Here is a 26,501-nt window from a genome sequence, read left to right on the forward strand (position 1 = left end):
TGACATTTTAGCCAGAAATGAAAATCTGTGGCGATGAGGAAATAAAAAAGAGAACCCTTAAGAGCACACGCAGATGTTGCATTTCCTGATGTGGAAGAGGATATAATATCTAAAAAAAAAAAAAAAAAAAAAAAGCTGTCATAAACATTTTTACTTTTCCTGAGCTGGATTTTGCCTTTTTTTTTTTTTTTTTTTTTTTAAGAGCGCTTCTCATTGACTCGATATATGGAATAAAATGGAAAATAAGGCTACAAAAATCTGACTGTGTTCATTTTTTGTTTTCCCCTAGAGGTGCGCTGCTTAAGGACAAAGAGACTTTTCTAAGAGGAGTTTTTCCCTGTGTCCTGGAAAAATCCCAGAGACAGACCCCCAATTCAGCAGGTCAAAGGCCCACTTGAGCAGAGGCGCTGCTAGGGCAGGAAATGGTGGATTTCCTCTTCAATAGGAATCCCTCCCAGAGCCCGGCAGGTTTGGGGGAGGGGAGGCAGCTGTTTTGACCACTCAAATTCAGAATTTAAATTGGGAGAGACTGCCCAGAGCTGAGATCCTGTCCCCAGGCCTGTGGAGATGGGAAAATGTGCCGCCTGGTTTTACAAACCCACGTCAGCCCTGACAGAAATGCCAGGAGGGAAGCCCAGGTGATTCTGCAGAGCCAGGGGCTGAATGCCCCAGAGACGGTGTTTCCCAAAATGCGTGTAGGTGTTGGGTAAGACCCTAAGATCCTAATTAGAGCTCTGCGAAATGAAGTTTCCTTGGGGAAGCACCCCCTTACCTCAACAGGTTTCTCCACTCTTGCGATTTTCTAAGAGAGGATTTAGTGTCCAGGGTCCCCCAAATGGACTTGATGGCAAACTTAACTGCTTCTGTTTTTCTTTTTTGGTGGAGTGGCGAAATATTCCTCAACAGTAGCAAACGGTTACTACAATGCAGGGAAATGCTTGGGGGTGGGATGGGGGAGAATCTGCTGCGGGGATTCATCTTCCTCCCCCTTCTCACTCTTAACCGGCTACACAGTAATGACAGCTCTGGCCACTTGTACTTAACGTGTTCCTAATCCAGCTCTCCAGTGAAGAAGTAACCAAAGGACGACAGCGTTTAATATCTGAAGACTCTTCTAAAAGAACTTGGAGACTGAGTACATTGTTCTGCCTCTATTATTGGCAAAGCAAAGTTTACCTTTTTAAAGAAGGAGAAAGCTTCAGAGAACATGGCACTGTTTACACAGGCACAGGAAATTATTGGCAAAGCTGCAGCTGTATTTTTCAGAGCCTCATGAATTACCCATTGCGTTCATGTAGAAAGATGATCCCTTCCCCCTTTTTGTTTGGTCTCGAAACAGACCCTTGGCTAATTCCTTTGTTGGGAGAGAATGAATTTGAAAATGATTGTTCGTTTTTTAAAGAAGAAATTACTTTCTTCCTCCTCTTCTTCTTTTTTTTTTTTGGCCAGCTGGGATGATCCATGATTAAGATCTCCGTTCTTTTGAATAGCCCTAAAGCACTACCTACGCTGACAGCTTGCAAATCAAATTCTCAGCCCAGAACTTTCTTTTCTGGACTCCCAACCAATCTCTACAACCAGCCAGTGAGCAGCCATTCTAGGATGTCCCAGAGACACCACAAATTCACTGTTATTCCTGTTCGCCTCTTCCTGTATCTCTCTCCTGATGAACAGCCCTACTGTCCGTCTACTAACACGGAACGAAACCTGGGATTTGTCCCCCCCGCACCCCACCCACTGACTTTCTGCATCCAAATGTCAATCAACTTCAAAACGGTTCTCAAAAATGTTGCCTCTTCTCCACCATCTGTCCCTTCGTTCAAAGATGACCCTGGCATTGCTTACCATCCCTCAAGATGGGACTTTTCCAACTTCGCCTGTGTCCTCTGCGACCCTGCGTCCTCCTCCCATGTTCCTGGACAGTTACCCGGACTCCCCCTGTGGTTTCCATTGCTCTGCACTTTGCCTGCTGTTGTGTTTCTTCAAACGTGCCACCCCGTTTCCTTCTTTGCCCGATGAGCTCATACCCCAGATCTGAGGTCTGCGACCTCCATCAAATGCTTCTTTTTGCAGAGCCTTCCCGGAGCTCCCCAAGCAGAAACGGCCACTCTTACCTTTGTAGCAGTACTCACTCATTCTTTCATCAAAATCCCTGATTTTTCCCTGGGCGTGAATCTCATGAGAAGTAATACGTGCTTTCCGTTTGGGGGTGAACTGTCATGCGGCAAAAGCAAAGTGGTACCGCCTAGCACATAACAGGTGCTTCACAAAGGTTCAGCGAATAAGCCGGTTATGAATGCCTACCCGAGGGTATTTTATTTTCCTCTACAAGATGAAAGAAGATAATATTTTGTGACTGAGTTGCCTCCCTTAGAAGCTCACTAATGGAGAAGGAGGTCACTGGGGAAATACCAGGGGCTCAGTCGTTCTCTCCTTTGCCATCCCGGAATGGTCAGCGTGCAGATGGCAGCGGCCTGTCAGGTCGGCCAGGGCCCTTCCACACGGGCATAAATGATGGCCTGAGCTCCAGTCTCAGAACCGTGACCAGATATCACCCGGCTGGCATCTCACCTCCATAGTCAGCTGAGCATCTGAGACGTTTTTTATAATGATCGAGTAAGTGTCAAATCATCTAGTACAAAGCCTGATACAGAGTATGTCCTCGCTGTGAGTTTTGTTGTCTTGCCATTTTTTAAAAGGCAAAAAATATGAAACTAATTTTTTTTTCTTGAAAATCTGTGCATAGGCTATGGGAAGACGACGGTTGCCAGCGTGCAGGATGTTTTGTGTGTATGTTCTTTCCTCTTCCTCAGGCAAACCCCTCTCCCTCCACACTGTTTCTCTTTCTCTTGCATCCCCAGTGCAAGACGTTGCTCCTGCCACGTCCCCTCTGCAGAAGTTCAAGGTTCTCTTGTTGTACAGAACCCTCCTTAATTCTGCTCTGCACGCACTCGGGCTATTTTCACTAAGTGACCTAAGAGCAGGTCTTCTCTTGGGGCCTCTGCATATCATTCCTGTTCTGGCCACTGCAGTCTGGCTGCTGTCCTAGCTATTCATACGACTCCTGCTAAAGTCAACTCTGGCCTCCTGTTGGGTGAATTCAATGGGAAGTTCGGCCCTTATCAATTTTACTGCATCTGTTGCCATCAAAACTCTTTCAATTCCCTCTCTGAAGCCCTACCTCCTCTTGGCCGCCGTGACATCACTCTGTCCTTGTTCTCTTCCTACCCTTTGGACAGTATCTTCTCACATTTCCTCCCTTTTTCACCCTATCTAAATATTGATACAAAATCTCACCCATTCTTTGAAACCCAGCTCAATTTCTACTTATTCCAAAAAAACCAAATCCCATTTCTATACTTTGTGATCGTAACTTAATTGTTCTAATATTACGACTATTCTGTGTTAATATTATGATAATATTATTTCCAGATGGAATCAGTATCTTTATCTCATTGTATTTATGAATGGCTATTTGTCTCGGGACTGAGGGATTCCCAAGGTGGCTGGGGAGTTGAGGTGGGCAGCTGGTTTACTCATCATTCCTTTCCAGCTATGGTCACGTTTTCTGTACCAGATATTGCTCTCACTCATGATAACTCATTCTGTATTATTCAGTATAATAATTGAACGTGGGCATTTCAGTTCGATTCAGCAAAACCACGCTGAGCTGTCCACGGAGCGTGAGGCATCGTACCAGGCCTCGAGATGCACAAATGAATGAGGCTCAATCCTTACCCTCAAGGATTTCTTGGTTGGGCTGGAGCTAGTTTGGGTATGAACTACCTAAACTCCAAACTGACTTGGAAATTTAGCCTTGATGACTGCAATATGGCTGGTCTGGTGACCCTTGAAGGTTGGTTGAAAGGGTAATTCACTATGTGGCCCCCTGTTACAAAACTTGGAGCTATGGCGGCTTGAATCTTTGAGGTGATTGTCTTCTGCTCATGCCAGTGAGATTGTTCAGGTGTGCTTTGTGTCCTAACATCTCCTGCTTCTTCATGGGCACAAGGCTGATTTTATTGGCCGGGCTTCCACAGCTACCGGGTTTACCATGCTAGGAAGTTTGGAGAACGTGTCTTCAGATGTCTCTTTCCTAAGCAGCGGAAGAGAGTTTGGACTAGGTGAGATCTACAGTCCCTTTTGACCTTGAAGCTCTGTGGTGGTATAAAAACAGCCCAGAGCCAGAGGTCTGAGTCTCAGCCTCACTATTCATGCTGGCCTGTTTGGCTTGTTAGCGTTAATCAGGAAGCAGGTTGCTAAGACAATGTTTGAGAGGTAGATTCTACTGGATTAATGTGGAGGTGGGTGGAAGCAAGTATATTTTGAGGAGAACGGTGGTTACAGGGACACAAAAATAAATCTGGCTTAAGCCCCACTTTTTCCTGGAAGAGTTTTTATACTCTACGAACCTTGAGCTTAAGTAGCTACACAGGCCTTTACAAAATACTCTGCACTTAGACTCTGAAGAACCTCTGACATAATGGTTTCTCTCTCTCTCCTCCCTCCCCCTCTCTCTCCTTCCTTTTCTCTTCCCCCATCACCTGTTTCATAAAATGATATGTATTTGGTTTGTAACGCCCAGTGTATTTGAGGTTAGGGACCATGTCTTACGCATTTTTGGGAAATGCCCCTTCTCTCCTAGTACCTAGCCCATGTTAGACACACAGTTTGGGCTTCAAAGGAACTTGATTGATTGTGTGAAAGTTTCCAAGGATTTTAACTTAAGCCTTCTGTGTTGGGCGGGCAAGGAATGCTCAAGGCCCTCTCTCCTCAGTACAGGTCCCCGAGAAAATTCTTACAGATAACTGGGGTGCTAGAGTTAGGTGATCACAGTGTAGCTTTTCCCAAAACTTGTGGACCACCAAATCCATTGCCACAGTGAACTGAGGTCTTTCGTGGTTGGTTTCCATGAAGAATAAACCAAGGACAGAAGATGATGACAGACTTTCTTTGGAGTACTAGTGGAGGCTAGCTTCCCACTCTCCCAGGGCAGCAAATACTTCATGTCCCCAACACTGATTGCTACCTCTTGGTTCAGGTCCTGTGAACTCTTGGGTCCAAGGATGGCCACAGGAGTAATGGAAGCCTAGCTTTCCAAAATGTCGTGCCAATGAGTGATGTGTAATCCCATTGCTTTATGTTCTTGAAATTACTGAGAAACAGTACTTTATCCACATTTCTGCTACACAGGCTTTCTGGGGGATGATTTGTATGGGAACATGCACAGATCTTACAAGAGAGGGTGGGGGTGAGCAGGCCATTTGGCCTAGGGCCTGAGGCTCAAAAGGGGAGGTCACACTTTGATTTAAAACAAAAAGACTTAATTTTTTTTTTAAAGAGCAGTTTTAGGTTCACAGCAAAAGTGAGAGGAAGGTAGAGAGATTCTCCTGCTCCCGCACACATGCATAACCTCTCCCATTATCAACACCCCTCACCAGAGTGGTGCATTTGTTAGAGATGATGAACCTACAGTGACACATCATTATCACCCAAAGCCCATAGTACATTAGGGTTCATCCTTAGAGTTGTACATTCTATGGGTTTGGACAAATGTATGTGTCCCCCACTCTGGTACCATACAGAGTATTTTCACTGCCCTAAATGTCCTTTGTGCTCTGCCTATTCACCCCCCTTTCCATTGACTCCTGGCAACCGTTCATCTCTTTACTGTCTCCAAGGCTTTGTTTTGTTTTGTTTTTCCTTTTCCAGAATGATTCCGGTTGGGGTCATATTGTTTGCAGCATTTTCAGATTGCCCTCTTTCACCTGGTAATAGGCATTTAAGTTTCCTTTACGTATCTTTCCATGGCCAGGTAGCTCATTTCTTTTTATCACTGAATAAGATTCCATTGTCCGTTTATACTGCTCTTTATTTATCTCTTCGCCCCCCAAAGGAGAGCTTAGTTGCTTCCAAGTTTTGACAATTATGAACCAAACCGCCACAAATGTCTATGCCAGTTTTCCGCGCAGCCATAAGCTTTTTTTTTTTTTTTTTTTTAACGTTTATTTATTATTTTTGGGACAGAGAGAGACAGAGCATGAACGGGGGAGGGGCAGAGAGAGAGGGAGACACAGAATCGGAAACAGGCTCCAGGCTCCGAGCCATCAGCCCAGAGCCCGACGCGGGGCTCGAACTCACGGACCGCGAGATCGTGACCTGAGCTGAAGTCGGCCGCTTAACTGACTGAGCCACCCAGGCGCCCCCAGCCATAAGCTTTTGATTCCTTTGTATAGAAACCAAAGATCGTGATCGCTGCATCATAGGATAAGAGAATTTTTAGTTTTGTAAGAAACTGCCAAATGGTGTGCCAGGGTGGCTGTACCATTTTGCATTCCTGCCAGCGATGAACGAGAGTTCCTGTGGCTCCACACCCTCACCAGCGTTTGGTGTTGTCAGTGTTCTGCATTTTGGTCATTCTAATACATGTGTAGTGGCAGCTCACTGTCATTTTTATTTGCATTTCTCTGATGACATGTGATGGAGACCATCTTTTCATGTGCTTACTCGCCATCTGTGTATGTTCTTTGGTGAGGTGTCTGTTAAGGTCTTTGGCCCGTTTTTAAATCAGGTTGTTTGTTTTCTTATTGTTGAATCCTAAGTGTTCCTTGTATATGTTGTGTAGCAGATCTTTTTTTTTTTATTTTTATTTTTTTAACGTTTATTTATTTTTGAGACCGAGAGAGACAGAGCGTGAACAGGGGAGGGGCAGAGAGAGAGGGAGACACAGAATCTGAAACAGGCTCCAGGCCCTGAGCTGTCAGCACAGAGCCCGACGCGGGGCTCAAACTCACGGACCGTGAGATCATGACCTGAGCCGAAGTCGGACACTTAACTGACCGAGCCACCCAGGCGCCCCTAGCAGATCTTTATCAGGTGGACCTTTTGGAAGCAATTTCTCCCAGTCTGTGGCTTGTCTTTTCGTTCTCTTGATCGTGTCTTTCTCAGAGCAGAAATTGTTAATTTTAATGAAGTTCAGATTAGCAGCTCTCTCATAGATCATGCTTTTGGTGACGTACCTAAAACGTCACCATCAAACTCAAGGTTGTCTCTATTTTCTCCTATGTTATTTTCTAGGAGTTTTATAGTTTTGCATTTAACGTCTATGTCTATGATCCATTTTGAGTTGCTTTTTGTGAAGGATATAAGGTCTGTGTCTGATTCATATTTTTGGCATGTAGGTGTCTAGTTGTTCCTATTTTTTCTCCATTTTGTTGTTTTTACTTTTGATCTTTTTAGGGGCATACTTGTTCTTGCATGGAGTTGAGGTCGCAACACTATGCAAGATGAATAGTGATGATGAATCTACTTCATCAGTTTGTCTCCCACCCCCACATTAGGTAAACTGAGGGTAGGAAGCCTGCCTTAAGGTTAAGCGTCTTTCAAACTGGAAGCCCTGGGGTTTCGAGAACTTGGGCACAGTCTGGTTCCGGCAGTGAACCTGGAACAAAGATCTAGGAAAGCTTTTCTCCTTAAAGTAAGCCTGGAAAAGAAAAAGCTGGGAGAAACCTTGCCTGAAAGGCAAGCGACTCATACAATATTAGGCTCAGAAACATTAGATAGTAACATCCCAATCCTGTGGCCGGAAGGCTCTTAAACGGAGTTCTCTAGATTTCACAGCACCCTATCTTTGCACAACGAGAGATCTGCTTTTAACTTCCACTTTGAGCCAGAAATCCTTTCTTGCTGAAGAGGGATTGAGCTGCCGCCCCCTTCCCTTTGCTGCTTAACACATTAAGACAGAAAGTGCTTAGTTGGGGAGCCGGAACTATAACATTATACAGCTACTCCTGGGGTTAACAAGCAACAAAAACTAAGAAATGCATGTGAGTGGAAACTAGAGCCCCTAAGCAGGTGGTGTGCACCAGGCGTCACTGTCACGGTCAACTTGGGAAATACAGAAGAGGCTCCACATTGGACCATTCCTATTTAGCACAGCTTAACACTAGGGAAACCACCCTGGTTAACACGAGGAAAGAGTTTGCTACTGCTTTTGCACTAAAGGGAAATTAAAACTGAAATCCTAAAACCGAGCCATTGCATATCCTTTTTGTTTATATCAAATACGCCCAAATCTACCCTACCCAAACTATACATAATTCTCATAGAGAGTGGGTTCTTTTGTTCCCAGCAAAATATTTGGCTGTCCTCCTAAAGTCATGAGCTAATAAAGAACTCTGAGGTAATATTACCTTGTGTCGGATTTGGTCCATCTTCCAGGATGAGGAAAACCAACATCAGAATTCACATTGGGCTAATGCAGAGTTAGCCCAGAGTTTTAAGATCATGGCTATTGTGTTGAATGTTTCGGTGAGCTCAACTCTCCTTTTTCTCTATTACTACCTCTTTGAGTTTTAGTCCCTTTGGTTAGAGAGATAGGAGGGAGGAATTTTTTTTTTTCTGGTATAATTATCGAGTAGCATATTTTTCTAATAATAACAAGATTAAGAAATGGTTATTGAACATTTATTATAACTTTGGTACTGTTTTAATTGCTTTACATTTATTAAATCAGTGACTCCTCACCACCACATAAAAAAATATCGTGATTATCCCCGATTTACAGATGGAGAAACTGAGGTGCCAAGAAATTAAGACCTTGCCTGAGGTAACAGCTAGTGAGGAGCAAAGCTAGGATTCAAACACAGGCAATCAGTTGCCTTACTCATGCTGTGTTTCTCTTCAAAGTATTCAGCCTTCCAATAAGACCCTCTAGAATGTTGTAACGACAATTTTGGTCTTGGTCAGTTCTGTCACTGCTAGGTGAGTGGGCTCTCTTTTGTATCCTGATGAGCAAATGGGGAGAGTGGAGAGAAACCAGGGTCTTCTTCCCAATGTGTGCACGCCTCTATTTAAATCCTAGGGCATCTGTGTTGGGCACCTAGTGTTGGGTGAGTAAGGACAGAGAATCAATGTCTAGTGATCTTATTTTCCCTTGTCCTATAAGGAATATTCCCAGGGCAAGATGATGTTTATGGTATGAAGGCAAAATGGAAATCAGAAAATGTGAACGTGGTCAAAGTCTGACAAGCAAAATTTGGTAGAATTGGAATTTCATTTTCTATTAAAAATAGATTTACCTGAGATGAAACACTATTTGATATGATTTGTGGAAAGACTCCTCCCGTGCCCATGCTGACCCTTTTCCACACAAACAAATGAGCACAACAGGCATGAAGGCACATGGACACTGAAACAAGGAGCTAGCCCAAATCCCCCATTAATCTATCTAATAAGCTTTGAGGCTTAAGCAAATGCCCACCCTGTGGCGAAGCCAGCCTTGCCACAACCTAAATAAGCCTGCTCTTCTGACGTTGAGATGGCCCTCCAGGTGGTGAGTGGCAGCAGAATGCACCAAGCCCTACGGCCCAAAGGGTGGGCTTTCCAACTGGACTCTTGTCAAAGCACAGTAGAGCTGAGGACTGAATTGGTGGGGGACTCAGGCTGACACTGACTTGATGTTTTTCTGGAATCCGAGGGAAGTTCTGAGACTTTTGATCCTGGCCAGGGATATTTCCACAGAGCCAGAAACCAACTCCACCCCACTCTTCCCCCCACCTCCTGTCCCCCCCGCCCCCAACTCTTCCTCACCTCCCTTCACTCCCAGTAGAATACCATAGCAAGATTAGAAGCAGATTGTGTGACAGCAAAATGACGAAACCATTTCTCACAAAGGACAATTTCAAAAAAAAAAAAAAAATGAAGACTGCATTGCTTGAAATAATTGTTACATTAAAATGTATTTTGAATTTAGTATTGACTGTTGCTCGGAAAAACCGCAGTTATGAGTATGCACTTGGGATAGAAGGTGAAATACATACATTTAAGGATGATGATCTCTTCCTTTTGTAGACTCTATGACCTAACGAGCGTGTTCTCATGCATCGTCTCATGTAATCCTCACAAGTGACCTGCGAGGTAGGTAGGACTCATCACTATTCCACCGGCTATCGTTCACTATGATCACCATTTCACAGACAGAAATCTCAGAGGCTGTGACCTTACTAGGGTCCAAAACCTGTAAATGGAGCCTCAAATTCAGATCCATTGCTGTAGTAGCCTGATCTTCCCTACATAGAGCCTTGATGAAGCGCACTGTCATACAGGGGGTGTTTTTCTAGCTGCTTCCTAAAATTCTTTACACCCCAGAGAAGTCAAAGACCTGTCCTATTGTAGTTTACAGTGTCAGAGGCTTCTCTTGTCATAGAATTTTCGGTGGGGGGGGGGGGGGTTGGCTGAGCAGGAGAGCTTTATTTGCCACATTGAACGCTAACCACCGTCCCCCGCCCCCCCCCGCCGTCCTCCACCACCCCCCCGTCCCCCCCCACCCACTCCCCAGTAGTCTTTGGCTAGCAAAAATTGGAGTAGAAGTAGTTCTCGACTCATAGTAACATCCCACTCGTAAGCCAGGAACTTGAATAATGGAAGTGAATTAAGTGATTCAATTATACTATTCAGTTAAACGTCAGTAATTATAGTCATCTTTGTCCTTTGTAAGCTTCTTAACCTTGTGGTATTTCCTAACTCTGACATTCTTGGTGTGATTCTATCTATCAGCTGGGATGATGACTAATTCCTCTGAGCTATTTTCTGTCTGCTTGTTCTTATTTGTAATGGGGAACTATCTCTTTGTAAATCTGTACCAAAAAGACCAATTATTGTTATCACTTTTATAAATGCAGCTTAACGCAGTACCTGGGACATAGCGCCCAATACACGGTGGTTATGATAATGAAAAAAATCAAGGTTTGCTCAGGAACCTGCTGAGCGGGTGATTTTTGAAGCCCAACAGTCACAGAACTTGGGAAATCTGGTAAGTTTTTCCAAAGTGGCTACATGAGAAATCCAAGGAAAAGCAGTCAAACCAATGCTTTGCCAGACCATCTTTTTGTTGGTCCCTTTCATGTTTTCAACTCTTCGGTGAAAAAGACAGATGAGGACTTCCCCAAATTCACAGGCACTTGATACATAACCACACGTTGCAATAACAATGTGAACATTCTTGCTTGATTGGAAGAGCTTTGACAGTCTTCCACTCATCATCCCATGTTTATAAAACACGTCCTGGGGCACCTGGGTGGCTCAGTCGGTTAAGCGGCCAACTTTGGCTCAGGTCATGATCTCGCGGTCCGTGAGCTCGAGCCCCGCGTTGGGCTCTGTGCTGACCGCTCAGAGCCTGGAACCTGTTTCGGATTCTGTGTCTCCCTCTCTCTCTGACCCTCCCCCATTCATGCTCTGTCTCTCTCTGTCTCAAAAATAAATAAACGTTAAAAAATATATTAAAAAAAAAAAAACAAAAAAAAAACACGTCCTGAAGGACCATTCCAGGATGGCTCTGCTCACTTTAGCTCCTCTCAACTTCAGTTCAGAGAACATTTCCCAGAGACCTGCTCCACCCTCTTGGTCCTGAGCCATCAGGACCAAACTTGACAGAAAGTCAAACATCTGATTCCTATGTGCAGGTGAAGGAATAGAGTCAGTCTTGAGTGCCTAATAAGCTGTAAGCTTCCAACTCCCACTGTGTGTGTCCAGTTTCTGAGTGAGGCTCCATTTCCTGCATCCTGTCACTACCTGGAGATTCCTGTAGCTGTACCTCTTTCATCAGAGTAGACAATGATCGGCACAGTTGCATTTTAAGTGCAGGTCAGTGGGATCACTCCCCCAAGGGTACAAAAAATAAGGGGTGCCTTTTCCAAGTTCTAAACAACTGATTTTTTAATAATTTATGTCAGATGAGCATATGTTTATTATTGTCCTTTAATACACATTATGGTTTGACACAGTTGTGTAATACACATTTCAATATTATTGTCTTGAAAAAAAATTTTTTTTAATGTTTATTTATCTTTGAGAGAGAGGGTTAGGGGCAGAGAGAGTGGGAGACACAGAATCCGAAGCAGGCTCCAGGCTCCGAGCTCTCAGCACAGAGCCCCACGTGGGGCTTGAACCCACGAGCCATGAGATCATGACCTGAGCTGAAGTCAGATGCTCAACCGACTGAGCCACCCAGGCGCCCCTGATATTATTGTCTTTTAATTACACATTTCACAAAAACATGGACTTTAGTTCTGAGGACACCTCTCATTATACAGTTGGACCTCAACCCAGGTGGAAACAGATGTTTGTTTCCTAAATTCACAGCAATTCAAAATCCTTTGAGCTGGGTGTAGGGCATAAGTTAGAGGGTCCAACCCCTGTGATAACAGCCATTGCTGCATTTATTTATTTTTTTTTCAGATGTCGCTGCATTTAAACAGTAGATTCAAAATAAAAAATGATGGCATAATGATTGCAAACGTGAAGGAACAAGATCACTTGGAGCTTCTGTGTTTATAATTTATAAAAATTTTTTTTTTAACGTTTATTTATTTTTGAGACAGAGAGAGACAGAGCATGAACGGGAGAGGGTCAGAGAGAGAGGGAGACACAGAATCTGAAACAGGCTCCAGGCTCTGAGCAGTCAGCACAGAGCCCGACGTGGGGCTCGAACTCACATACCGCGAGATTGTGACCTGAGCCGAAGTCGGATGCTTAACCGACTGAGCCACCCAGGCGCCCCAGTGTTTATAATTTTAAACAGCGAAGCCGAGTGCGAACTGTGAGATTCATTACTGTAATAGACTGTAATAGACCAATATGTACTTATGAGTTACTCTGTTTCCAGAAAATATGCTAATGTAAATTAGAAAGTATTAATATTCATGTTTCCCTTTTATATACTTTAGCGTATTATATTATGATGACTTTTTACAGGCACAATTATACACAGGAAGTTCAATAAAAGAACACTTCCACTACCTTTATTCCTTTTCTGGCCATTGTTATTTTTAGGTTTATTTCGTGATTACTACTAAAAAGAGCTTTTTAGGGGTGCCTGGGTCGGTTAAGGGTTCAACTCTTGATTTTGGCTCTGGTCATCATCTCGAGTTTCATGAGTTTGAGCCCCACATCGAACTCTGCCATGACGACATGGAACTTGCTTTGGATTTAGGGTCTCCTTCTCTCTCTGCCCCTCCCCTGCTCGGGCTCTCCCTCAAAAATAAATAAACATTAAAAAAATAAAAAATTAATAAAAATAATTTTTTTGGTGTTGAGGGGAGCAAGGGTGTCAAAAATGATCTCCTCGCTGTGTCAGATACTCTACCTACAGCACGGAGTCTGAGTTCACTGTGCTTCTTGGACACTATGATTTGATTTATAGGCCATTCTTTCCACCCAGAGGACCCCTCCTGTCATCTATCTTACTTGGTCTTCCTATTCCTAGTTTGTGTCTCTGCTGAGATACCAGCACGCCTTGCATCAGACCCACCAGGGTTTTGACACCTGAAACGTCAGACGACCACATCTCCCTTGTAGCAAACGTCCAGGTGAAAAGAAAATTCCAGTTAATCATCCAGATCTTTTGTTTCCTTGAAGGCAGGCGTCTGGTTGATTGAACACTTTTACCAGTGTAATGACATGGTCACCGTCAGCACGGGACACTTCCATCTTTCAAATCTATCCGGGGCAGCAGTCAGGCAGGTGTCATGGTCATTGGTGGATATGGCTAGGCATTGTTGGCAAAAATGAGTCTCTGCGCTGGATGGGCCTCTCGTCTGCCATGACCACAGCATCCTATTTCCATTTTGTTTTGCCACCCTGCGCGGTTTCAAGGGTGACTTGATTATAACTGGCGCCCCATGTGGCCCAGTCTTGGGGTGGTTTAAAGAAATAGTTGTTTCACAGAAAGATAAACCTAACAACGCGTTCCTTTTGAACGGATGCCTGGAGAAACTACAAAAGGACAGAAGAAAACACACGCTCTATGTAGGCCAAATGATCTTCAAAGTCTAATGCTCTCATTTCAGTCACCTGGGTGCTTTGCAGACAGGAGCGGTTCCTTCCTCTCTCTCTCTCTGTCTCTCCTCACTCTTACTCCTAACCAAAAAGAAACAAAACCAAACAAAACAAAGCCCTTATCACCAGGAAGCAAAAACTCTTGCCCACCCAGCTGGTCCAGCCCTTTTCTTCTCCGTTTGTTCCCTGGCTTTTCCATGACCTCTCTCCCGTCCTCTATCCATGTCCCTCTTTCTGCATCACAAATGCACAGAGCTGGATGAGCAAAGACCACTTCCTCTTAAGCCTGGAGGGAAGGAGGAAATGCTGTGAACATACACATAAATGGCTTTGTCTCATAAGGCTTCCTAGGGGCGCTGCTATCAGAACGACACCTAAGGGCCTATTATATTTGATATAGTGCTATGCAAACAATATAGTTACCTTCTGCCCCGTGGCACTTGCCTCATACCCGAGGGGAGAGCTCCAGTTTGGGTATCTTGCACTACTGATCAGAAACCATCAAAAGACCCGGGCAAGTATAAGGTTTGAGACGGATGGTAGACTGAGATGCCTTAACAAGTCATTTGATTCAAGCCTAGCTCATCCTCAAGTCATTCCCACTTAATGATTGCTCAGAGGCCTGTGCATGGTTGTTTGTTGGTCTCAATCTAGTCACTGGTGGCCAGCTGTCCATGACCAACGGCCCCATTGTTTGACCGGGAAGTGCTGTCTGTTGAGCTGTGTCAGATCTCCTTTTGTATTCCTCTTCTGAATATGAGCTCAGGTATTACAGGGTGTTGGGGTCGGGGCAGGGGAGAAGTTCGGGAGAGGAAAGGACATTTCGAAAGGTGAAATTACTGTTGGCTATCGCTTGTTTTTTGCCCCAGGGGACCAGAAAAACAAGCTCAACCAGTGTCAAACTCCAACAAGTGTGTGAAGCTGCATGTTAATGGCTCAGGCTGAGTGTAATAAATTGCCACGACTGGGGCCTTGCCAGGTTGTTGTCGATTCTGAGGGAAAGTGGCATTTTCATAGGCTCCTGGTTATTCTGAGCTGGAGAACTTTTCAAACATGCTAAGGAAATATACAACTGCACTTTCCGCAAGGCTAACCTTTCCAGAAGGGTGTCCAGTGTCATGTCTGGAGACGTTTAATCTTAGCTGCTGTGATGGCTTTTTGATCAGTGAACTTTTTCTGTTTCCTTTTCTCCAATTTCATGACCCAGTTTACTAGTTCACTTCCTATTGTACATCCACGCTGTCAAATGCAGTTTCAGATGACTGGCATTTTGTCTTGATCAAAGCTAAGGAGAATTTTATGTTTGCTGTTTTCCTGGTTGCAAGTCAATGGGGTAATTTCTTAGGAGATAATAGAGAAGTGGCCAGAAATACAAGTCTTTCCTTACTTGGAGATCAGGAACCGAACTCTGTGGACCTCAGGAGGTCCCAATGTGGAAATTATTAAAGGAATATGAATTTGAACATAAAACCCAAGACAAACCAACACAACTTATTCCAGAGTTAGCATAGCCTTTCTGAAAGCAGAGCATCACCTCCTAACTTACTTCAGTACAAATCAAATAAAACGTAGAGTACATTTTCCCATCATTTCCCTACTTTAATTTTTTCCACAGTCAGCGACCGGCAAGTGCCTTTCTGATCCCTGAGTTGGAGGGACCCCGGGGGCTGCAGTCACGCTGCCCTCCTTCTCTCAAGAAAATCTCCCAGGTCAATAACCTTTTATTTCTGACCTTTTAACCAGCGCTAGTGGGCCATGAAAACCTAAATGCCATTTCTTTCAGGTTCCTGGGAAGCTTCAAGTCTCTTGAATCCAATTCTCTAGGGGAGTTTACCCCGTCTGCTCAGGTCATTGATCCTGGAATAACAGCCTCAAGTCATTTGTGCCAATCCTTCCTCGAGGGGAGGGCAGCGCCTGCTCGACAGGGGGAGGATGATGTCATTAGACAGCTGTAGTCCTCCCCAAAGCCAGGAAGCTGTCATTTCTAAGGTCAGGGAGACTCAGATAAGCATTAGGAACAGGGATGTGGACTGTTCTCATGGCGGAGAAGTTTGAAAGACTAATCGATATGGGGCGTTGCTGCTTACTCAGACGCTTGCTGAAGAACCTGTGGGCAAAATGGGTCTTGAAATAAAGCAGGCGGTACCCATGTTCACATGTGCTTCTGATGCCCACGTGTTCGGACCTTGAAAGTATTTGGATGGAAACCTCAGGGGCTATGACGGTTGTTTGAGATTGTATGACATATTTGCAACATCTGGAAGCTTCAGCACAGGTCTGGCCTGTAAAGCAACAATATGGCCCAGAGCGGGGGGGGGGGGGGGGGGGGGGGACTGGGCACTGAAGGCCTATCGTAAGTGGGAGGTCATTTCTAGGAGACTTGACTAAAATGACCGGGCATGTCATTTCTAGAGAGTTCGTATCTTTTTGCAATCAGGAAGTTGATATTCTACGTTAGCAATTTCCAAGACCTTGATTGGGAGTCAACATTCCTGAATTCTAGCCCAGGCCCCATCGGTAGATCAGATCAGCCGTCTGATCTTGCACTCAGAAATTTCTGTCACAATTTCTGTACCTGTGCAATGGGAACACTATCACCTGCTGGCATCTGCGCGTCTATTCCATAGGGTTGTTGTACCAACAACAATAGATGTGAAATGCCTTGGAAATAACAAAAGCAACTGTGCCCATCATGGCCTTAGAATTTATTCAAATTTTTCTTGACGACATCCTGGGGAAATGAGTCTCAAAGGAAGGCCACTCACCATAGAAGTGGTGCCTCTTCACCAGTTTGCTTTTTTTTGGAGGAGACGTGGCGGGGTTTAAGCTTGTGTCTTTCAAACTTAAGTATGCACTCGATACAGAACGTCTCTTTAACATTTTATTTACCGAGAACCGTTACCTTTGAAAATGTAGGAGAGTGTGCAGCTGAATGACCGAAAAATAAGCGCATCAGTGTAAACGTTATAATCTAACAGCAGTTAGCTCTGTGTTTACAGCTCCGATCACCCTTTATTGTATTCCACGACAGGATATGGAATGAACGGTTGAGATTTTATGAAAACCCGAGGTGAATTGTTCATCTTCCCTACCGCATCCTGGCTGTCCTGCTGTGCGAGATGTGACTTAATGCTCCTCGCTTCCATTTTATAAACATAACAGCACTGGAAAATTATTCAGCAAGGACACTGTGAGTGGCAGAGCGGTGATTTGACTTGAATCACGGCTGGGCTTGGCAAATGAATCCTGGCCTGCGTGGTAGGTAGATTCAAATTTAGTCAATGATTTGTGGCTCTCAACAGGTGATGGGTTATCTTTAATTTGACCAGATGGTTAAACCTGATTTCATTACAGAACGGGATCCTTGGATTCCCTTAACTCTTTGCCTCGGGCTTCCCTCCTATGCCAAACAAAATGGTCCCTTTGTTGTTGAAAGGGCTGGTAAGTGATGTAAATGACATTGCGGCCATATATATATATATATACATACATATATATATATATATATATATATATATGTATATATATATATTCCAATTGAGGTTACATATTTCATTAAATTTCCTAATAACCCCTTAAAATAAATTCATATTTAAATATACCAATGATGCACGAATACACTCTAGTTGTAAATACACTCTTGCAAAACCCCCAAATAATACAGGAAAATCAAACCCTCCGGCCAATTTGTGCCATTGCCCTCTCTCCAATGAACCAGACTGCTTTTCCCCTTTTTCTTTACACAGTTACATTTATATGTTCCCATAGAAAAATCATTTTGTTTTTGTTTGGTATATGTGTGTACATACACAAATGGGGTTACATTTGTTCAGTAACTTGCTCCCCCCCCCACCTTAATACGTTTTAGACATCGTCCCAAGTCACTACATGAAAATCTACATTGTTCTTTTAAACTACTGGATAGTATTCTAAAATATGGGTGTATAACAGTTTATTGTAGTTAGACTACTTGCGATTTTTCAAACATTAGAAAACAATACTACATCTTGCCGTTTGCGACGACACGGATGGAGCTAGAAGGTATTATGCTAAGGGAAATAAGTCAGAGAAGACAAACACCATACGATTTCACTCATATGTGGAATTTAAGAAACAAAACAAACGTAGGGGGAAGATAAAAAAAAAAAAGGGAGGCAAACCAAGAAACAGACTCTTAACTACAGAAAACAAACTGATGGTGAGTGGAGGGAAGGTGGGTAGGGGAATGGGTTACAGAGATGATGGGAATTAAGGAGGGCACTTTTGAGAAGGACCTGGTGCGGTATTGGAAGTGTTGAATCACTAAATTCTACGCCTGAAACTAAGAGTACGCCGTACGCCAGCTAACGCGCGTTTAAATAAAAACTTGGGAAAAAACCCACAATGCTACAGTGAATATTCTAATACATGCCGAATTTAGAAGTAGAATCTTTGGACAGAAGGATATGAAGGATATAAAGAGACCAAGGGAAAGGTAGTAGTAAGTTACATGTTTGCTGGGCTGGTGACTGTCTATTTATTTTGTTTCTGATGCCAGAGATTCTGGCTTTCGTTTCTGTTTTCATAATCCTCTCCTTCTGCACCCCCTTTGGGGCTATACTTGTGTTCATCCGCCCCTGAAGGATAGGTCACTACTCAAAGTCAATTCCAGGAGCATATGGGTTACAGGAGCTTGGACACCCTTAACAGTAAAGACACCCAACAACAGAGCTACCAAACGAACAGCTTGGAGAGGGCTTTGCTCTCTCTGTTCTGAGTTGGCAGAGGTGGCTGGGGCCAAGGCAGGGGTGGGACCAGGTCAGGGGTTATTCCTCCCAGGAGCCAATGAGGCCTAAGTGATGGCAGGCAGGGCTCTACTTCCTGGCTCCTGGGAGGCATGGAGACTCTACTCAGAGCACAGGTCCTTGTTTTGTTTTGTTTTTGTTTTTTTCTTTTTAAATTAAGTTATAATCGACATGTAACATTATGTTAGTTTCAGGTGTGCACCATAAGGATTCGATGTTTGTACATATTGTGAAATGATCACGGTAAGTGTAGTTCAGTCCACATCCAACACCACACATAGTTACAAACTTCCTTTATTCTCTCGACGGGAACTTTTAAGATCTACTGTCGTAGCAACTTTCAAAATTGCAATAGAGATTTATTAACTAGGGCCACCATGCTGTGATTACATCCCTAAGGCTTGTTTATTTTAATAACTGGAAGCTTGTACCTTATGACCCTCTTCACCCCTTTTGTCCTCTCCCCATCCCCAGATGGGCGACTGCTGATCCATTCTCTACATCCATGAGTGCAGTTTATGGTTTGTTTGTTTGTTTGTTTTTTAAGATTCCACATGTGAGAGGGGGCCTTTTCAATGGCCTGTGTGCCAGTGGGAATGACACCAAAGTCTCCTGAGCAACAGCCAAGCGGTGGGCAACACGGTCACAGGCATCCTCTCTACGAAGAAAGGAATCCTATGCTAAGGAATGTCCCTCCTCCTCCCCTTTCCAATTGACTCCTGAACTTATTTGTACTTCTGATAAGAAGTACAATCTCCCTGATAGGTTTTTTGTTTTTGGTTTTTTTGTTTTTAGAGAGAAAGAGAGCGTGGGTGAGTGGCAGAAAGGGGCACAGGAAGAGGGAGAGAGACAGTGACAGAGACAGAGAAAGAGGGAGAATTCTTAACAGGCTCCAGACTCAGCACAGAGCCTGATGCAGGGCTCCATCCCACAACCCTGGGATCATGACCTGAGCCGAAATCAAGAGTTGGGTTCTCAACCGACTGAGCCACTCAGGCTCAGCCCCATCCATCTTTTTAAATAGAGGGATCATTACATAACAGAGAGAAATCTGGATTTACACTCAGAGTGTGAACTGGTTTTTGTTTGTTTGTTTGTTTTAAATTCAAGTTAGTTAACATACAGTGTAGTATTCGTTTCAGGAGTGGAATTCAGTGATTCATCACTTACATGCAACAGCCAGGGCTCATCCCAGCAAGTGCCCTCCTTAACGCTCATGAACTCTTAACAATGATCATAATTATACTCCTGTACACTCTGGCCTCACTTGGTCTTCTGAGAGAGAATTTTTTTTTGCCCGCATAGAATATCTGCCCCAAATCCCTGACTCTTTCTTTAGCATGATGATCTGGGGTGTATTAACCCTAGGAAAACCTGAAGGTCTCCATGCTATAAACTCAAGGGAAGGAGAGACTAATTCTGGTCCAAGTAGCAGATGAATTCCTTTGGAGAAAAAAGGTGATTTTTTTTGAGCTATAATATCTCTCTTTTTTTTTTTTTTTTTAAGTTTATTTATTTTGAGAGAGAGAGAGAAAGACGGAGACAGAGAGAGCACGTAAGTGGGGTAAGGGCAGAAACAGAGGATCCCAAGCAGATTCCACACGGTCAGCACAGAGCCTGACATGGGGCTTGAACTCACCAACCGTGAGATCATGACCTGAGCTGAAATTAAGAGTCGGATGCTCACCCAACTGAGCCACCCCCTGCTTCATGCGCTATAATATCTTGATAAAATATTCTTCCAGTCCAACTCTCTTGGCAATGATTATGCTTACCAAGTAAGCATCTGCTATTATTTTGTTTTCCCTGATGAGGGCAAAAGGTTCTAAGAGGTTGACATGCGAAGTCTGGTCATCTTGACCGTTCTATTTATCCCTAAATGAAGAGACCAGAATTTTGGATTTCTGGCTAATTTCTTGGGATCTTGCTAAATAGGACATGGAGAGCATCCAGAACAAAGGAGGGAAGGAAGAATAAGTTTTAGATGACTGTGCTTTTCTCCTTGACCTCAAGCATAGAAGACTCCATGACTGGAGTCTTCCTGGTCTTGAGGAGAAGACTAGGCCATCAGTGGGGCTGCTGGCTGCTCTGCTCCCGGGAGGGCCGCTGGCCACTGTGATTCTACGCCCTGGACTCAGAGGGCGACCCAGCATTCACCGACCAGCTCGTGCTCTGGTTTCATCTGTTTCTTGAATTTATTTCCATTCCTTTCCACCCACCGTTGTGACTCCCTTTGACCTCTTGCCACTCTCAGAGAACCTGAATAATCACATGTAAAAACGAAATCTCTGCAAGGTTCCTGCCCGTGGGGACGCCACATTTAGACGCAGAGGCTGTGAATGACGGATGGCTATAGGCCATTTTAAGGGCCACAGCATCCACTGTTCATTTGTAAAAACTTACTCTCCTGACAGTTTCCTGCCAGAACTGATGTAAATCAATGTGTCAGTGTCTGGACTAAAATAACTTCTTTCCCCCTCTGCGAAAACAGGTTTTCAGATAGAGTTAGGCTGACCCTCACTGTGCCCCTGGGGAGGTGTAATAGCTCTGTGCCCTCTGACACTGCAGAAAGAGTGTGCTCCTGCACCCAGCCACAGCTCCTCCTGGATTCCAGGCTTCACCGGGTCCGGGACTGAGTGCAGTGGGGACCCAGGTAGCCAGAGCTGACAGCCTCTGGGAGCACACTTTCCAGAACTGCGTGGAAACTTTTGCATCCAGGTAGAAGGGCTCCGGCTACACATAGTGGAAAAGGCCAGGGCCTGGCCAGGGTGATCCAGCTTCCTTTTTTATTTTATTTTATTCATTTATTTTTGAGATACAGAACGAGTGTGAGAGGGGCAGAGAGAGAGGGAGAGAGAATCCCAAGCAGATTCCATGCTCTATGTAGAGCCTGAGCCTGAGAGGTCACAACCTGAGTCGATGCCAAGAGTTGGGTGCTTAACTAACTGAGCCACCCAGGTGCCCCAGGAGTGATCCAACTTCTTTTTAAAACATTTTTTAACGTTTATTTTATTTTTGAGAGAGAGAGAGAGAGAGAGAGAGCGTGCGCGAATGGGGGAGGTGCAGAGAGAGAGGGAGACACAGAATCCAAAGCAGGCTCCAGGCTCTGAGCTGTCAGCACAGAGCCTGATGCGGGGCTTGAACTCACAGACCATGCGATCATAACTTGAGCTGAAGTCAGACACTTCACTCACTGAGCCACCCCAGGCGCCCCGGGTGATCCAATTCCTTATACCACACTCCATACATTCCCCTAACATGCAAACACACACACACACACACACACACACACACACACACACACAAACTCACACACACACACAAACTCACACACACACACTCTTCTCTAAATAGGACTCAAGCCCCCATTTAGGTTGGTGTCTTACAAAATAAAGCAACTTTGCAATTTCCCTTCTATAACCTAGCTAAGCTTTTATAATCCTGACTTCTTCTAGGTTCAGGGAATAGACATAGGCTGGAGTTCATCTTCTTAGCTGAGCTATTGAGTTATTAAAGATCTCCCTAACAGACGCCTAGGTCAAGTCACGTTCACAGAAATTATGTATTTTTTTTTTTCCGTATGAGACCAAAAATGTGCTGGTCTGATTTAATTCCTTTCCTTCTCTCTCATTTATGACTTAGTTTTATCACGAAACCATAAAGGTGGGGGGGGGGGCAGGGCCACATTTGATCTTTCAGTTGACCATTTCTTTGCAATTCTTTTAAGCCGTAACAATTTTCCATTAACTCATCTTTACCAAGATAAATGAAGGTGAAAACAAGCCTATGGGGTGAGTGGTCTGGGAGGAGAGAGAGCTGGAAATGAACAATGCTGAACACGTGAGCGACCTATGCACCTCGTCTCAGATTTAACAGCCATTTGCCACGATTTAAAATCCAAGGTACCATTCCTTGCCTCTTCTATCCCCAAGACATGAAGAACAGAAAGAACAAAAATGTCATGTATTTCTTACATTGATGACTTATGGGTTTTTAAGGAGGTTCTCTTGGACATCAGAGCAAGTTGCCCTTGACAGATGTCTCTGCTACTGTATTTGATTTCAAGTTCCCACCAAGGAGTGCCAAACAAAATCGGTTATGTTTTAAATTGTCCTATAATTTTTGCCCCTTCCCTCTACTCTGCCATGCCCCCAACCAACAAATAAATCACGCCAAGTTCTTTTAACCACACGCTTTAAAATGAAACAAGCACAAGGGACATTTTTCAACCTGACATCTGGACCCATTGTTCAGGAAGAACTTTACCAGGTGATGTTCAATTTCTCATGACGAATCACAGCATCCAGTCCATCTGGGAGAGCATTCTAGGGTGATTCGGGGAGGCTGAAGGGCTTCCTTCTGCATCTGATATAGACAAACGACCTGTGCTGACACAGAGGGCTTTTAAGACTATCTAGTCACCCACTGAGCAAATTGAATCATCAAGCATGGATGCTGCCTCCACCAGATGGTCCAGGTCCAGATGCTGCAGCTTATAGAAATAGCCTTCTGAACCCAAGGCGATTGAAGATGAAAAGAGAAAAAGAAAAGACAAACTTTGAAACTCAGTCTCCGTTCTTTCTCTCTTGAAGTTCTCCATTAGTCAATCCAAGGAGAGTATGTTCTGGAGAAACATATTCTCATGTCTGAAAGTCATGGAAGATAGTTAATCAGGAAGTCATTGCTTTTCTTTCTTTCGCTCTTTCCTTCCTTTTCTCCCTCCTCCCCTTCCCTTTGTTCTCTCTTTTCCCCTTTCCCTCCCTCCTTCCTTCCCTCCCTTTCTTCTCCCTCCCTCCTCTCCTCCCCTCCCTTCTCTCCTTCCTTCCTTCCTTCCTTCCTTCCTTCCTTCCTTCCTTCCTCCCTCCTTCCTTCTTTCCTCTCTCCCTCCCCCCTCTCTTTGTCTCTGTCTCTCTCATTCTTCTATTTCAGGACTTAAGATAGTTCTGGGCTCACAGAAGTTATGACATGGATACTTTGTGATCTTGCTTGGTTTGATTGTTGAGAACACCAGAGTCAACAGGGGACGAGTGCCCTACTTGAATAGAAGCTATAGCAGGAGGCTCTAAAGGATGTTACCCCGTGTTCTCTGCACAAGAAGAAGAAACCAGAGGGTGGGAGGAAGATTCCCAAAGAACAGTCTTAGCTTCTTGCCATGAATGGAGGGAGTCAAAAGCAGCTGAGAAATGAGCTATCAAAGGGGAACCTCAAAAGCCAGATTCCTGGGCAGAGAAGTCCTTACGCCCCAAATGGGAAGTTTCGAAGGGAGATTATGGACATGGCCTCTGAGGAGAAGCTATTTTTGAACACAGAATTTATTAAAAAAATTTCTTATTGTTTACTTATTTTTGAGAGAGAGGCAGAGCATGAGCAGGGGAGGGACAGAGAGAGAGGGAGACGTAGAGTCCAAAGCAGGCTCTGTGCTGACAGAATAGCACAGAGCCTCAGGCGGGGCTCGACTCTTCAACCATGCGATCATGACCTGAGCCAAAGTTGGCCGCTTAACCGACTGAGCCATCCAGGCACCCCTGAACACAGAATTTATAACCAGATCTCAGTTTTGTTCCTGTTTAGAGTATATTACCCACAGGGCCTTGTGCCTGATGATGACAATAGTAGAATTTTAAAGATTCTTCTGAAACTAATCAGTTGGCTAACATCTGGCAGGTCATGGGCACATGTGACTAGAAGTGAGGAAAATGTGTTGATGTGACTCATGGTTTTATGGAGTGAAGAGAGGGTCTCAACCTCATTCCTAGCTTTCCCTTCCTCTGTAGGCAAAGAGTTCAATGTTTCATGTGTTAGAAGCACAAAGAACATGTGATAACACTCGCATGTTTATATTGATTTCTTGGCTTCGAGAAAAGGGTTTCTTGCTATCAAGAGCTTGGCTTTCTTAGGGGTCTCTGAAAAAAAAAAAAAACCAACAAAGAGAAAATGCTTGTGGTGTTTTGAAACTTTTATCATGGAAAGTTCCAAAAACATACACGCATAAAGAGAGCATTGTCTACTGGCCCCATCCTCCCATCACGAGGCATCAGCAATTATCAATTCAAGCCTGAGTGTGCTTCCTTAATTCTCCACCCTTTCCCCTGCCCCCAACAGGACTTTCTTGACCAAGATCCCAGGCGTCATATTTTTTCACTGGTAACTACTTCGAACCTTATCTCTGAGAGCTATGGACTCTTCCTCTCTTTCTTAAACGTAACCGCAATATCATTATCACACCTAAAAAATCCTAACAATAATTCTTGAATGTCATCCAAATTTCATGACCTTTTGCATTTGATTGGTTTGAGAACCTTCTGGCTGGTGGGAAGGGGCTCTCAGGCAGGTCACTGGGCACCATGTTAATGCTTCTATTATGTGGTGTGATGTCCACAGGTATAATTAGGCCTGTGGCCGTCTCAGCCCCAGGCAGCCACTAACGAAAATGCAGGGCAACAGCTAAAAGAAAAAAAAAAAAAAAAAGCTCTGATTTAGCAATTCCCCTCAGGCGCTCTCTTTTCCTCCTGGTTGTTATCCCACAACCAGTTACCATTTTGTAATTTCCCCAAACCACCCCCATTCTTGTATTATCTAATCACTTACAGAGCACCATAGATGTTGGTAACATTGTTGTGTTTCCGAGAAAATACTTCTCTATTTCTAAGTCTGTCACTGAGGCGAGAGCCGTTGAACTCTGGAAAACTGTCAGGTTAGCTGTAATTATGGTGTGGGGTCAGGGACAAAGATTTGGGGAAAACACCAGGGCTCCTTAGAGCGAAGAAGGGGACCACTGAGGACAAGGCGCCCTCTGTTTCTGGCATAGAATTGCTTTAGCATTAAAAAAAATGGCAATCCTTGACCTCTGAGTCTGGAACTTTCTTCAGCATCTCTGACAGAATGTCACTCTGTTTACGACTGTGGTGAGACGATCCTTTACTCCCAGTCTTCTCAAGAGTTGTGGATCACGACGAATATTGTCTGGCGGTCTCACGTTGAGCGTTTTGAACTACAACGAATCTAAAAGCTCTTTGGATCACTGTGTTTTGGGTTTGGTAATTTTTTCCAATTTGCAGGCACAGCCACTCACATCTAAGAGCACCAATTCATCGAGTTAATTGAGGTGGCCCAGCAAGGGCTTTTCGTTGCAAAATGTTAATTTGGAATAGGCCTTCAAACCTTTCTCTTCCTGGTAGAGCCACATGGCTCGACAGAGGCCCGTCCAGCTCTCCAGTGCATGAGGACAGTGTTGATTATACAGTTCCATTTCGGCCACGGGAAGGTTCTGTGCCTGTGCCCTCAGGTAGAGACAGGGGAGAGTTACAGTTGCCTTTTCAGTTCCCACGCTGGGCCCAGGCGTGTTCCTCCCTGCAATCCTATTCACTCACTCTGGGAAGGTAAAGGAGGGTGGGATTTGTCCCTTCCTTTTTGCATCACAACTGCACCTGTTAGACTGGCTTTCCTCAAACCTTTGCTCTTTTATGCAAATATCCAAAGCCAATCAGTTCAGCAAACCTGCTGGCCCTCTCCTACTAAATGCAGGGTCTGTAGTTAGGCTCAGGGAAGCAAGAAATACTGGAGACACAGATTTTTGTCCTCAGGGAAGAAAGATCTACCCCCAGGTAGCCTCATCCAATACAAACCAATGTCCTGTTGACCCACCCTCTGAAATACCATCGAATCTGTCAACATTTCTCCATGGCCATCTGGCCCAAGCCACGGCCACCACCACCACCATCATCTGCGTGGCTGCTTGCAGGGACTTCTATCTGGTCTTTGTGCATCCACCTTTGCCTCTCTACAGTCCCATGTCAACCCACACAGCACATGAAACCAACTTTTCAAAACAGACACAACGATAAATCACCCCTCGGCTTGAAGGCTAAAGGTACAAATTCT

General features: G+C 44.3%; 1 pseudogene; it reads right to left on the reverse strand.

Annotated features, from left to right (window-relative positions):
* Positions 1-1,923: 1,923 nt before the first annotated feature.
* The window catches only part of LOC112860584 (phosphatidylinositol N-acetylglucosaminyltransferase subunit P pseudogene), a 35,526-nt pseudogene continuing 10,948 nt past the window's right edge, over positions 1,924-26,501 (reverse strand).

The sequence above is a fragment of the Puma concolor genome, chromosome A1 (genome assembly GCF_028749965.1).
Source record: "Puma concolor isolate L17-30 chromosome A1, mPumCon1.1.hap2, whole genome shotgun sequence".
NCBI classification, from domain to species: domain Eukaryota; kingdom Metazoa; phylum Chordata; class Mammalia; order Carnivora; family Felidae; genus Puma; species Puma concolor.